This window comes from Artibeus jamaicensis, unplaced genomic scaffold (genome assembly GCF_021234435.1).
Source record: "Artibeus jamaicensis isolate MK-2021 breed Jamaican fruit bat unplaced genomic scaffold, CSHL_Jam_final contig_484, whole genome shotgun sequence".
NCBI classification, from domain to species: domain Eukaryota; kingdom Metazoa; phylum Chordata; class Mammalia; order Chiroptera; family Phyllostomidae; genus Artibeus; species Artibeus jamaicensis.
This window is the reverse complement of record NW_026521859.1, coordinates 1,459,709-1,473,889: the sequence shown is the minus strand read 5'-3', so window position 1 is coordinate 1,473,889 and position 14,181 is coordinate 1,459,709. Positions and strand designations below refer to the sequence as shown.

The following is a 14,181-nucleotide window of genomic DNA, read 5'->3' as shown; positions in this document are numbered from 1 at the left end:
CTTATCTAAATATACAATGGGTTAACCAGAAAAGTCTTTACCTTTAAAACACAGCCTTCTTGAGAAAAAGTACACTCAATATCTTTCTCAAAATGATTGAGCTCCAAGAATTTAATAAGTCAGTTGTTTCTAATTCAAGCTGCATTTCTCCATAGTTACACAGTTATTAAAATAGTTGGTTTCTGAGGCTATATATTAAACTTCATTAAAACAAAGCGGTCCAAGTAGGAAAATTACTAGTGTACACTCAGATTTGATTCTTCTTTATCCCCTTAGCATGCAAGAATACACAACCTAGCTCTTCTAAAAAATGTGAGATCATATGAAAAATTTTGATCCATGAAATGTAAGCATGAGGGCTGTTGAAAGTGGTGGGATCTCATAAAATGAACATTTATCATTTGTGTTGCTGGTAGGTTGGGGAATCCCTCAGAGAAGCCATGCAGTGCACAGAAAATACATAAATGGGCTGTAAAGAAAGCTTATTGGTCAAAATACCTAACAGTAACTTTTAGACTGGCGAAAAGGTGGTACCCTACACACGAAAGCAGGCTGGAGCTCACAAGCAAAAGACTCAGACAAGTTGCCTACAAGGTGGTCCAAACCAGCCCTTTGGATCTGGTGCTTCTTCAAGACTGAATGTAAAATATGACAGAACTGATAAGCAATAAGGAGAAAACATACTGGGGGACATCATAAATGTTTGCTGCAGAAGTCATATTATGCTTACATTTTCTAATTCTTAGGTTTATTATACAGGGTCTGGCAGAAGTAATGTTGCTTGAGTGTGCTTAGTAGGATAATTATATGGATATAAATAACTTATAGTTTTAATTCTAATATTTCAACTAAAACATCATGTGGTATGTTTGAGTGTGATATTGTTATGTTACAGAATTACATGCTTATGATTTTGTAATAAAAGATTTTGTAATAAAAAGGGGACATTGTTTGTGCCAGACTCTATGTTATTTTAAATGCTGACAGCTAGTTTAGCCTTTTGAAATTTCTAGCCTATTTTACCTGATGGAAATGAAATCAGGAGAAGGGTGTATGCTGATGTTTCAGCTGTGTTGTTGAAAGGAAGCTGAGCATCCCTGCTTGTGTCAGAGTGCATTGTGTTGTCCGTGGAAACTGAAGCAAAGGAAAGTCAAACTGAGAACTAGTTAAAAGCTCCATAGGGAGATTATTCTTTGAGAGGTAAGCATGGGGGCTCTGTGTTCTGTTTTTCAGAATGAGCATGTTTCCTAACCAGACACCTCAAATTAAGAAGAAGGCTAACTTGAGCAGACTCCAAGATGACAAGAAGAATGATAGCAGCATTGACAGCACAGACCATTGGAGAACATTAAATGGAAGATGGAGCATTCTGATTTGGATAGATGGAGTTGGAAAGCAAGGTGGGATAACTTACTGAATGCTGATTATACTCCTGTGTTGCCTGTAGTGTGTGTCTAGGTTTCCTTAACAAATTCTGGAATAAAAAATGGAAATCAAGTTCAAAATACTGTAATATTTAATAACATGTGCAATGTTCCATGATGAGACAGAGAACATAGATAAATAACTATGAGTGCCTCACATGCTTCATTGAGAATATAATAATTGAGTTTTATCTGAAATAATGAGCAGAAATTGGCCATAGAAGCTAGCATAGAAGAAAGGAAAAGCTATCCAAATAGAGGAAACAGCAAAGCTATAACTGTGTTAAATCACAAAATATATTTGGTGAACTAACAGTTTGGTAGGGAGTGAGAAGATGAAAGGGAATAAAAAAAGATGATGCTGTAGAACATGATTTTTAATATCATAAAGATTGTCTGGGCCATTATAGAGCTTGAATTTTATTTGGTAAGTATTGTAGAGGCATTATAAGTTTTTAAGAACAATAATTGATCCCCTTTATGTTTTAGAAAGATCAGTCTGACATAGTAAGAGAATGAATTATAGGAAGATGAGACTTAGAGAGAACTTATGTGAGGCTTTTAAAATAAGTTGGGTGAGGATGCTAAGAACCTGAAAATTGTAAGAACCTGATAATCGCATCAAAGATGATGAATGGAGGGAATAGACACCAAATGTACTGAGAACACAAATGCCATCTATCTTGATAACACCATACCATGTTGTGTTCACTCACTCGGCATTGTTTAGGATAGGCTAGAATGCAGAGGAGAGGGTGTAACACCTGAATCAGGACATTACCTAGAATCATGTAATTTTTCTGGGATGGCAATGATTCTGTTTTACTAGCCATTTACAGGATCAAGAAGAGTACCTACTGACCAGTACCATGTACTGATCATTCTCACAGACAACAGTCCACTTGCCCTCCATGCTTTCTAGACTTCCCACACTCAGAAACGCAAGGATCCATTGGTACTTTAGAATTGAGAGGGGGCAGATTAGTTTTAGTATAGCTAATTAAAATACAAAAAAATTAATAGATCTGAATAATGAGGTCCTTATTTGAAGGAATACAGAGTTGCTCTTCAGTTTGTACTTTAAACACTAGGTACAGCTGTTACCAAACAGTCATGCGGGGTGTTGCTGTCTGCCACCCATAAATTCTGGAGGCAGAAGTTTGGAGAAAAAGGAAAGGAGTCTTTTACTTAAATCCGACACAATTTTGGAAAAATAATGGGCTTCTGCCTCAAAGCCCATTACCTTCAAAATACCCAAAGACAAATAACCCTTCCACCCTTTGCCAGATTAGTTTAAGGCCGTAGCCTGGAATTGCATCTGCCATTTAAAAATATTGTCTATTGGGATACGCAAGTGGCTGTAGCATGATTAACCAGGTGGCTTATCTGGTTTCCATTCACAGTCTGGCTCCAGTTGTCTTTTGAAGACTGGGTATGCTTTGAATCTTATTTGCTGTTTGCCCCTCTTCTTTCCAGATGTTTTTTTACCTGCCAGCTGGGCACCTACACCTGAACCTCATCCCTCAGGCCACCGGCTCTCACTGGTGTGTCCCTGTGCCTTGCTGAGCAGGCTGTGTAGCATAGCGCCAGTCGCCTGCTTAGTGGCCACTTGTAGTGGGGAGAGGTGCATGATAGCTGCCAGTCCACATGGTCTCCAGGGCCCCCACCTCCTGACAGAGCTGGTGAGGGAAAGGAACAAAAAAGGGCCAAGTCTCCATGCACCCTCTTTTAAATTTTCCGCCCCCAAATCCTGTGTGCTGGGGAAGCATCCTGCTTTTCTAGCCAATATGTTGGGCTAAACTGGCACATGTCAGCCTGCATAGAGTCTGCTTCGTCCTCAGGTGCCCTGCTGTGATCGGGAGGTGGGCCAGAGTGTTTTCCAGTCCTGAGCAGGGGCACAGGGGCTCTGTCCCAAGCCAGCAGGGAGCATCTTGGCTTGTTTATCCTCACCTGGGGATATGGAATCACATGCCAACTGTGGCTTCAGTCTGCCCCCTTGGGGTTTCCTGCAACCCCTCCCTCACTTCAGAGAGTCAGTCTTTTAGGCCACTTTGGGGATCCCTCCCCTCTGTCCAGTGATCTGCCCAGATTCTCCCATTATACAGTGACATTTTCCATATAGGTGTTGCTCTTGAGAAATTAAATTCCATCTCCGATGCTTCATCTTGTTTTGCAGCATACAACTGAGAGGGATACAGTTCCCCACCCAGCTGGTGCTTGCCATGGGCCTCAGTCCTAGCCAGGGCCTCCTAGTTATTTCCTGTTCTCCTACATTTGCTGTGTGTTGTTGAATATGAAATTAATGATCCTACTCCACATTTTTTAAAAAAAAGAACGTATTACATCAGCAACAAAAAAGATAGTAAAATAGCAATATAATGCCTATGCATGGTGAAGAGAAAAGTTCCATTGCTCTTCTCATTTAATAAGTTGCTTAATTGGTTCTGCTTAGAAATTTCTTTGAAAAAATGAAGAACATGAAATGTTACGTTCACTCCAAGTCCCAGCTTTATTTTAAGAACATGGTTCAAAAAAAGGAAATCAATACCTTTGTTAAGTGCCAATAGAATAATACTTCAATTCTGATGATCCAGAAGGAAATTTCTGCAAAATTTCATTTATATGTCCAATAATAGAGATTAAAAATCCTGATGCCCATGCACACTTTGATTTGAGCGGATATGCGAGCTATTTTCCCTTTTGTTAGTAGATATGGAGGCTTCTTATTAGGCTCGACAGATGCTATAGGCTGTATCTGTAATCAAGGAGAGCCTTTCAGAAGGCAACAAGGGAATGGCAGTTGGGAAGAGATTACCAAAGTAATAAGGGGGAGGCAAAAAGTGAAAATGCCCACAGGACATCATAAATGAGGAAGATAAGACACTGAGAAGGTCTGAAGGCTGATATGGTTTCAAACTGATAAAAGGAAAGGGGCCAGAATTCATGCATTCTCTGAAAACTCAATCAACTTTACCTTACGCTCACAGTATTTTTTGCTCGAGAGCAGATATTATAATTGCAAGGTCTATCCAGAAAAAGCCCAGCCATTGTTATATAAGAAGCATGGTTAGTGTTACATCAATGTAACCTGGCAGCCAAGGAGAGCGGACTGGGATGCACATGTGTGAACAATGACTTTACCGTACCAGTCAGTGGGGGAGGTAGATGCCATTGAGTGGGTATGTGTACTGTGTGGCCAGCACATTCAAAATGACCAAGTGGGTAGAGCGATGAATATGCATCAAATTTTTCATTAAGCTTGAACATTCCTCCGCAAAAAACTATTTGGATGACTCAGAAGGCTTTTAGGGGCAATATAATGAGTGTGGTACAAATAAAAGTGTGTCACAAAGGTTTCAAAGATGGTTGAGAATCTGTTGGAAGTGATCCACATTCTGAAACTGGTCCATTGTTGTGCAACAAGCACAGCACCTGAGAATGCTGAACATTTTTCTGGCCACAATCAACAAAGATCTATGACTGACAGTGCAAGAACTAGAGGCTGATATGGGGATCCCAAAAACTATTGTTTCTGAGATTTTGAAGCAGGATCTCAGGATGAAATTTGTCATAGCAAAATCTGTTCCATGCCTTCCGTTACCAGAGTAGAAGGAAAATCATGCTGCAGTTGCTAATGACTCGATTCCAATGAACCAGATTTCCTCAAGAAGGTCATGACCAGTGACAAATTGTGGGTCTATGGCTATAATCCAGAAATGAAGGCCCAGTCATCATAATGTAAGTTGCTTGGTTTGCCATACCAGAAGAAGCTGTCGCAAAGTCACAGCAAGATCAAGACCATGTTAACTGTGTTTTTTGAATGGGAAGGTATTGTCCATCATGAGTATGCCCCTCCAGGCCAAACAATCACTAAAGAGTACTACTCCATGTTCTTTATTGGTGGAGAGATGCAATATGACAAAAACGGGCACAGCCATGGGCAACTGGCGATTGGCAGCTTCATCATGACAATGTGTCCACTCATGCATCTATCTCTTGCAGAGATTTTTGGTGAAACATCAAATCACTCAGGGGACTCATCCCCACTACAGCCCAGATTTGGCACCCTGTGACTTCAGGCTTTTCTCAAAACTAAAATCACCTTTGAAAGGGAAGAGATTTCAGACCATGGGTGAGATGCTGGAAAATATAATGGGGCAGCAGATGGTGATTCCAACAACAGATTTTGCAGAGCATTTTGAGCAGTGGAAGATATACTAGAGGAACTGTGTGAGGCCCCAACGTGCCTACTTTGAAGGGGACTGAGGCACCATTTGTCCTATGTATCTTCTTCAGTAAATGTCTCTCTTTTTCATATTATATGGCTGGGTACTTTCTGGACAGACCTCAATATAATACACTTTTTATTTAGCAGGGTTGAAAAGTCAAGTGTACTGCTGCTAAGGCAAACATTCACAGTGAGGAACTATTATTTTATTAATGCAACAAATTGGTTCATGCTGTTTAAGGAAAATGTGAAAACAGTAGGATTGCTTGCTACATTGAGTCTTAGGTATTTGGGAAATACTGGCGGAAATATCTTACAAAGTGTGGGTGATATAAAGTTCTGAGGCTTAATAAAAACAGAGACTAAGGAGATCACAGAGAATGAATGATGATGCACAACCAAGAAGAGAGAACATTTCCCCAGTTAATGAGATCTCAATGTTTTGATAAAATGTATTCATTCCAATAGCAGCCTATTGGCTAGTATATTCTTTTACCACCACCCACCTTAGCTCTTTTTATTTCCTCTTGTGGATCTGAGCCTTTTCTCCATATTTCTGGATACTTACTACCACGTGACACTATACAGGCATATCCAAAACAATGACTATTTCTAACATGATTCCCAAATATCAACTATTACTTGGACTCAGTAATGTTCTTCCCTTCTAACAACAGCCAGTATACCATTAACAATAATTGCAGGTATTAGAAAATAATTTAATATTCTGTAACTCATTAACTTTCCTTGCAGAACCAGTCTTTATATTCTGATTATAATTCTTACCCTCTATCTTTTCTTGAGGAGGCAGAGATTATAACCAATAGCTGAGATTTTCATCTATGATACATATCTTTGAAAGACCTTACCTTTATTTTACTTTCTTTTTAATTAATCTTTATTGTATTTTTCCCATTACCATTTAGTCCCCTTATACCTTCACCCACCAGCAATCACCACACTTATCCATGTCCATGAGTCCTTTTTCCTTTTTGCCCAGTCCCGCCAACTTCTAACCTACCCCTCCATTAGCTGTCATCTACTCTCCATCTATGAGTCTGTCCCCATTTTCCATGTTAGTTTTCTTTGTTCACTAGATTCCACATATGAATGGAATCATATGATATTTGTCTTTCTCTGACTGGCTTATTTCACCTAGCATAATGTTCTCCAGGTCCATCCATACTGTTGCAAAGGGTAACATTTTCTTCTTATTTTACAGTCCAGTAGTATCCCATTGTATAAATGTTCCATGGTTGTTTCATTCACTCATGTACTGATGGGCACTTGGGCTGCTTCCATATCTTGGCAATTGTAAATAACACTGCAATGAACCTAGGTGTGCATATATTCTTTTGAATTAGTGTTTTGTGTTCCTTTGGGTATATATTCCCAAAAGTGGGATTTTAGGTCAAAGGCAGATCCATTTTTAATTTTTTGAGGTAACTCCATAATTCTTTCCCCAATGGCTGCACCAATCTGCATTCCCACCAACAAGGGAAGGGGTTCCCCTTTCACTACATCCTCACCAGCACTTGTTTGTTGTTTTATTAATGATAGTCATTCTGACAGGTGTGAGATGGCCTTTCATTGTGGTTTTAATTTGTGTTTCTCTGATGACTAGTGACATTGAGCATCTTTTTTAATGTCTATTGGCCATCTCTACGTCCTCTTTGTATAAGACACTGAAGAAATTGAAGAAGATACAAATAAGTGGAAGTGCATATCATGTTCATGAATAGGAAAAATTAACATCACTAAAATGTCTATACTACCCAAAGCAATTCAACACAATTCCTATGAAGTTTCCAATGTTGTATCTCACAGAACTAGAACAAATATTTTGAAAATTTATATGGAACCAAAAAAGGCACCAAGTAGCAACAGTGACCTTGAGAAGGAAGAGTAAAGTTAGAGGAATCATGATACCTAATATCAAACTATACTATAAGGACACAGTACTCAAAACAGCCTGGTACTGGTATAAAAACAGACACACAGATCAGTGGAACAGAGTGCTCAGAAGTAAACCCACACTTTTAGAGTCAAATAATATGCAACAGAGTAAGCAAGCACATGCAATGTGCTGAAGATAGTTTAGTCAATAAACAGTGATGGGAAAATTGGTCAGATAAGTGCAGGAAAAAAAATGAAACTAAATCATGTTCTTATACCAAACACAAGAATAAATTCAAACTGGATCAAAAACTTAAATGTTAGATCTTAAACCATAAAAATCATAGAAGAAAACATACAGTAAAATCTTGGACATTGCTCATAGCAATATTTTATGGAATATATATCCCCAGACAAGGGAAACAACAATAAAAAAAATAAACAAATTGAACTACATCAAACTGAAAAGTTTTTGCACAACAAAGGAAGCCATCAACAAAATAAAAAGACAACCCACAGAATGTGAGAATAACTGATAAGGGGTTAATGTGCAAAATTTATTTCAAAACTTACAAAACTCAACACCAAACAAACAAACAAACAACCTAACTAAAAAATGGGCAAAGAACCTCAATAGACACTTCTCTTACCTTTATTTTAATCTTGCTTGTCGAATTTGTTGCATTTGACCCAGAGGAAACTTTCCTACTTTTTGTGCTACCTCCTTATCTTAATATCCATAAAACATATTTTCTTTTTTATTTCCTGATCAATTTTGTAGTCTTTTCCTAGTAATCTCCAGTGCAAATGTATTCTTTTATTTCAGCCACTAAATACTAATCCTAATTCCTATTTTAGTATCACTATTTCCTTATACTATTTTTCTAGGCAATACCAACAAGCATAGAGCATAGTAGGACCAACACCTATGACTGCACCACTCTAATCCAGAAAAATTACCAGTCTGAAAGTCACATCAAACTCAATGTTCCTAGGATGTTCCTGATGTCAAATCTATGATGTTCACTTCCCTGACCTTGTCAATTCTCAGTCTCCTATACACTAGTGTCCTGTCATTGAAGGGCACCAGTATCCATGGAGTTATACAAACCACAAATATAGAATCTCTGCAGTATCTCTTTTCCACAAAAATTGTATTTAACTCATTACAAACACCTGCCATTATACTCTCTTAATTATCTCTTCAATCTATCCTTTTTTTTTGCATTTGCACTGCCATTAAAATCTAAAACAACATAGCTGTGCCTCACATATACTGTTGTAATAGCCTCTTAAGTGGTTTTCTCTTATCTGCTTTTTCCTTCCCCAATGTATTGCCCACTCCACAGAGTGATATGATTATGTCATCAACATTGAAATCTTTCAAAAATCTGTCATTGCTCCTGGTGTAAGAAAATATCAATATGGCCTACAAGCTCCTGACTCTGAAACCATATCTTACAACTTTCCCTCCTTCTCTGCACTCTAATCACACTGATTTTCTTCAGTTATCTTGCAACTGGCCACGTCATTTTTGTACATATTTTTATCCAAATGTACAAAATGTTAAAGGAATAGCTCCACCTCCTCCTTAAACTCAAATTGACTGTGGTAGATCGCAACACAGGTAACAATTTATCAGGGAAAGTGTTTCTGAGAACCAATAGTGTGATTTTTAATTTACGTCTACCTCCCCCCTTGAATTTTAAGTTTTCTGAAATTAGGAATCAAGTTTATTGTCCTTAGAATTGTGTTTCTATCCTCTGATAGAAAATAGTAAGTGCCCACCTGATTTTTTGTTGCTTCTGGAATTAATGCCTAAATCTACAGTTTGGATGAGTTATGCCATAGCTTCTATAATGGCAGATAAAGTTATGTATTTATATACCTATTATTTGTTAACGTATGAGATGTAGTTGAAGTAGCAACTATAAACTATTATGAATGTGGTCAATACATTTGTAAATGAAAAATGGTTAATGGATGAATACAAGAATGAATAAGACTCAAGATTTGTTCGTTAAATGAAGATCTTATTCTCAAGAAGACTCCAATATTGCAGAATCTAATTAGGAGGAAATAAAGTGTTCTGGTTAGAAGAACAAATTTGGGAACAGTCCGAGTTCAATTCCTGATTTTACACTTAGTAGCTAAGTTAATTGTCTCTCTGGACCTCAATTTTCCCATGTATAACAGGGATCATGTTAATATTTTTCTCATAAGTAATTATGAAAATTAAATAAGATAATATGCATGTAAGTCCTATGATAGTGTTTTTTGTACAAAGTAAGCAGTGATTTATCATGAGCTATAATTATTAGTGAATATGACCTTGTATAAGCTAAACTGTTTCCCCTTAAAAATTTATATGTTGAAGCTCTAATCCCCAGTATTACAGGAAGTGATTTGTATTTAGCAATAGGGTTTAAAGAAAGCAATTAAGGTAAAGTGTAGTCTTATGTATGGGTTATAATCCAATATGACTAGTATCTTTATAAGAAGAGGAGATTAAGACACAGACAGGCAGAGAGAGAAGACTACATAAAGATACACAGAGAACACTGGCATCTACTAGCTGAGAGCGGCCTCAGAAGAAATCAGCTCAGTTGACATCGCAATCTCAGACATCTACTTAAAAGTGAATTCTGCCTGGAAAGACTTCCTGACTCCAAATTTAACATGGCATCCATACTAACCGCATGATTCCTTTCCTTGCATTAAGATTTAAATCTATACAACTTAAATCTATAATTGTACTTCAGATAATTTAATTTTAACCAATAGCTGTTTTACTAATCTGCTAAATGTTAATACTTTTTATAATACAGTCGTCTCTTCTTCCAAGTCAAGTTTACTAGGGCTAAGTAGCCATCACTTAAATTGTGCTGAATACTGTACACACATACAATGGGATATATTTAAACATGTATACATAACATGTACATATTTAAGTCTGATTATATATATGTGTATATATATACTATTTTTTCATCAAGTTGCAGTCACAATTATATTCATAGTATAATTAATTTGAATTAACATAAGTTTTTGTTATAAGCATAGTTAGTTGATAATACAAAATTTGCATCAAGAATTTACTTTTTATATCTTTCTTATATTCACACAAAAATATACAAGACCTAAAAACAATTCATGGTTTTTAAAAAATATTTTATGTATTTATTTTTAGAGAGAGGGAAAGGGAAGGAGAAAGAGGGAGAGAAACATCAGTGTGTGGCTACTCTCGCACGCCCCCAACTGGAGACCTGGCCCATAACCCAGGTATGTGCCCTGACTGGGAACCAAACCAGCAATCCCCTGTTTGGCAGGCCCACACTCCATCCACTGAGCCACACCAGCCAGGGCTGATTAATGGTTTTTAATACATGACCCATAGTATTATTTTATAAAAAGCCTTGAAAATACAAGTGTCATTCAAACTATTTTTTCCATGAGAGCCCAAACATTGTTGTAGACCCCTCTGCCTAGTTTTAGGAATTGTATCTCTACCCCTTGTGGTTAAGGGCTAGGGACGACCTTTGGGTTTTCGAGCTACGGGAGACAAAGCTTGTCTCTGGTAGCAAATGCTGCCTCAGTTTCCTCTCCCTGCCCCCAGAGCTTGGTTGGAAGTCAATGACAGGTAAGACCCCTCACAGTGGGGGGCAACCTAAGCCAGACTCAATCACTTGGGAGGCCTTCACGGAAGGACTCAGGGGGCTGCAACAAAGAACAATGGACTTTTGCCCTTGGCTTTGACATAGCCCAAGTCCCCATGTTCTCTGGGAGAAGTGCTTCCTGGCTCTAATCCCCTTAAGCCTGAATCCCTGTTGGGGAGAGGTGCAGCTCCCTGCCTTGCTAGAGCCTGTCCTGGGGAAAAATCAGGCATCACAAAGTCTTGCTGATAAACCTGTGAAATCTGCTCTGCTAAGAGTGCTTTCATTTATATGATAAGGGTCTGAGAGGAAATGAGTATGTCTCCAAAAGTTTCTGCAACTCTCTTCCTGACAAACACTGACTTAGACTCTGAAGCCCTCAGATTTCTTTGAAATGTTATCTCCTGTTTGATCCTTGCCACCCTGTATTCCTGTGTATTACGACCCAATAAAAGGGTGCTTGGGGCCTTTTTCTCCTCTGCGAAACTGGCTGCTGCTGGCCCTTGTTCCCCCTGAGAAACTGGCCACAGCCTACTCCTCCTCCCCCAAGCAGATCCAGCAAGGCTTGGTCATTATTCATTCACTCATCTCCATGGCACTGGGGGGGACTCATGGAGAAGTTTTCCCCACAAAACATAATATATCTTATTTATTATAATCTAGGATGTCATAATCTATACATAGTATTTGTTTAAGAGTTTCTACTGTACCTGTATAAATCCACAAACAGTTGTGAACTATTAGGAATGATCCTGACAGTTAAATTAAACATGAGTTATATGATAACAATCTGTTTCTCTCTATGCTTTATTTACTTGAAGATCTGCTGAGTATAGAGATTATGTGGTTACAAGTTTTCCCATTTGAGAAATTAGTGACTGGAACTCCTCCTCTTCCTTTTATCTTATGGTCAAGCTTTGATCATTATTTTCTAAGTTCTTTATAACCCCACTTACTTGTAATAGTTGTCTCAAAAGTTTCCATTAACATGCCTAATACATAAAAAATGTTCAATAAATGTTCAATAAATGTTAATTACCCAACTAACCTCCTTAGATCCCATCTTAGCTTTACCCAGATTTACTAAGTTTTAATCCTTTCCCCATTGAATAATATGACAAAATCCAAAACATTTTTCTTTACTTTTCTCTAAAATTTTTTAAAACTCCTTTTGTTCTTTGAAATAATTTACAGAAAAAATGACTTACCAATATTAGTAATTCTGACAAAGAACCTAAGCCCTAACTTCAGGGACCCACAGTCAGTTCCAAAGGAGACATAAAACAAATAATGACAAATATGCTAGAGCGAAATATGACAATTTTTCTGACTTAAAAAGCCTATGATGTTTTCTTAGAAGTGGGAAGGGAAGTTATGTTTATGCTATTTCTCAAAGAAGACCTGGGAGGTAAAAAGACACAGCAGGAACATGGAGAAGAATGTGCTGCAGTCCAGACTGCAGAGGCAAGACTCAGATGAAGTCCAGCATGTGTGTGAGGGACAGGTAGGATGAGTCTGGACAGGCAAGTGCACACGACATCAGGTGGGGCTGTGTGGCCACATAAGGGAGATTTGACCTTATTCTATGAACAGTATGAAAACATTAAAGGATATTGAGGATTCAAACAACATGATCAGATTTGGCTTTTAGAAACCTCACTGTAGCTACAGCAGCAGCATGGTGCTCTCAGTTGGTAAGACCCCATCCAAAGAGAAACTGAGCACAGTTTAAGAGCTATGTAATTTAGAGTAAGTCCTTTTAGGGTAGATGAAGTCAGTCAGGCTCCTTCACCCAGATTTCTGGGCAACTAAGGGAAGCCGTATTCCCATAACTTCAAGAATGAACCTAATAAGCAGTATCCCCATAGCCTTGAAAATGGGCCTGCTTGCACAGAATCACATACACTATCTTGGCACCCTGCCAACTTTGTGTGCACGTGGTATATAAGGGAGTTGGGACTCCCTGCTGATAAGGACACACGCCTTGCAGCATGGGTGGATTGCCCCAATGGTTTTTTTTTTTTGAGTAGTCAAGGAAATTATTTTTTTAATTGTTGTTCAAGTACAATTATCTCCATTTCCCACCACCACTTTCCCCTACCCCATCTACCCCAACCTCCCACCTTCAATCATTCTGCCCTTTGGCTTTGTCCATGGGTCCTTTATACATGGACAAAGGGTCATGGTTCCTTTATGACCCTTCCCCTGCTTTCCCCCATTATCCCCTCCTACCTCTCCTCTGGTTACTGTCAGTTTGTTCTTTATTTCAGTGTCTCTGGTTACATTTTGCTTGCTTGTTTGTTTTGTTGATTAGGTTCCCCTTATAGATGAGATCATATGGTGTTTGTTTTTTACTTCCTGGCTTATTTCACTTAGCATAATGCTCTGCAGTTCCATCCATGCTGTTGCAAATGGCAGAAGCTCCTTCTTTCTTTCTACTGTATAGTATTCCATTGTGCAAATGTACCACAGTTTTCTGATCTATTCATTTACTGATGGGTACTTAAGTTGCTTCTGGCACTTGGCTATTAAATTGTGCTGCTGTGAACATTGGGGTACATAGGTTTTTTGAACTGGTGTTTTGGAATACTTAGAGTATAAATAATCCTAGCAGTAGAATTGCCAGGTCAAAAGTCAGTTCCATTTTTAGTTTTTTGAGAAATTTTCATACTAAAGGCACATCAGGCATTCCTGCAACTTCAAAAATTTTCTTCCTTCTGCCTGATTCACAGATTCCCAAGTGAAACTGCCTGGCCTGGAAGGGCTGCCACACAGTTCTATGACAGCCTGTACTACCGCAGTGCATCCATTTACTGCTCTCTACTTTGGGCAAAGGGAGAGTTAGTATACTCATGAAAACTGCCCTTTTCCCCTCATAACTGAAAAGATTACATGAAGAACAATTATGTCAGACTAACTCAATTTATTCACATGATCTCATCTATCTGGGATTCAGTGAGAATGGATTCTGGCCCAGGTG

General features: G+C 38.3%; 1 protein-coding gene across 1 annotated transcript in view; it reads left to right on the top strand.

Moving 5' to 3' along the window:
• The first annotated feature begins 1,281 nt into the window (after positions 1-1,281).
• FAM83B (family with sequence similarity 83 member B) overlaps positions 1,282-14,181 on the top strand; it is a 160,636-nt gene continuing 147,736 nt past the window's right edge. The window contains exon 1 of the mRNA XM_053668278.1: positions 1,282-1,400. The gene's annotated coding sequence lies outside the window, so the exon portion shown is untranslated. The remainder of the gene's footprint in view (positions 1,401-14,181) is intronic.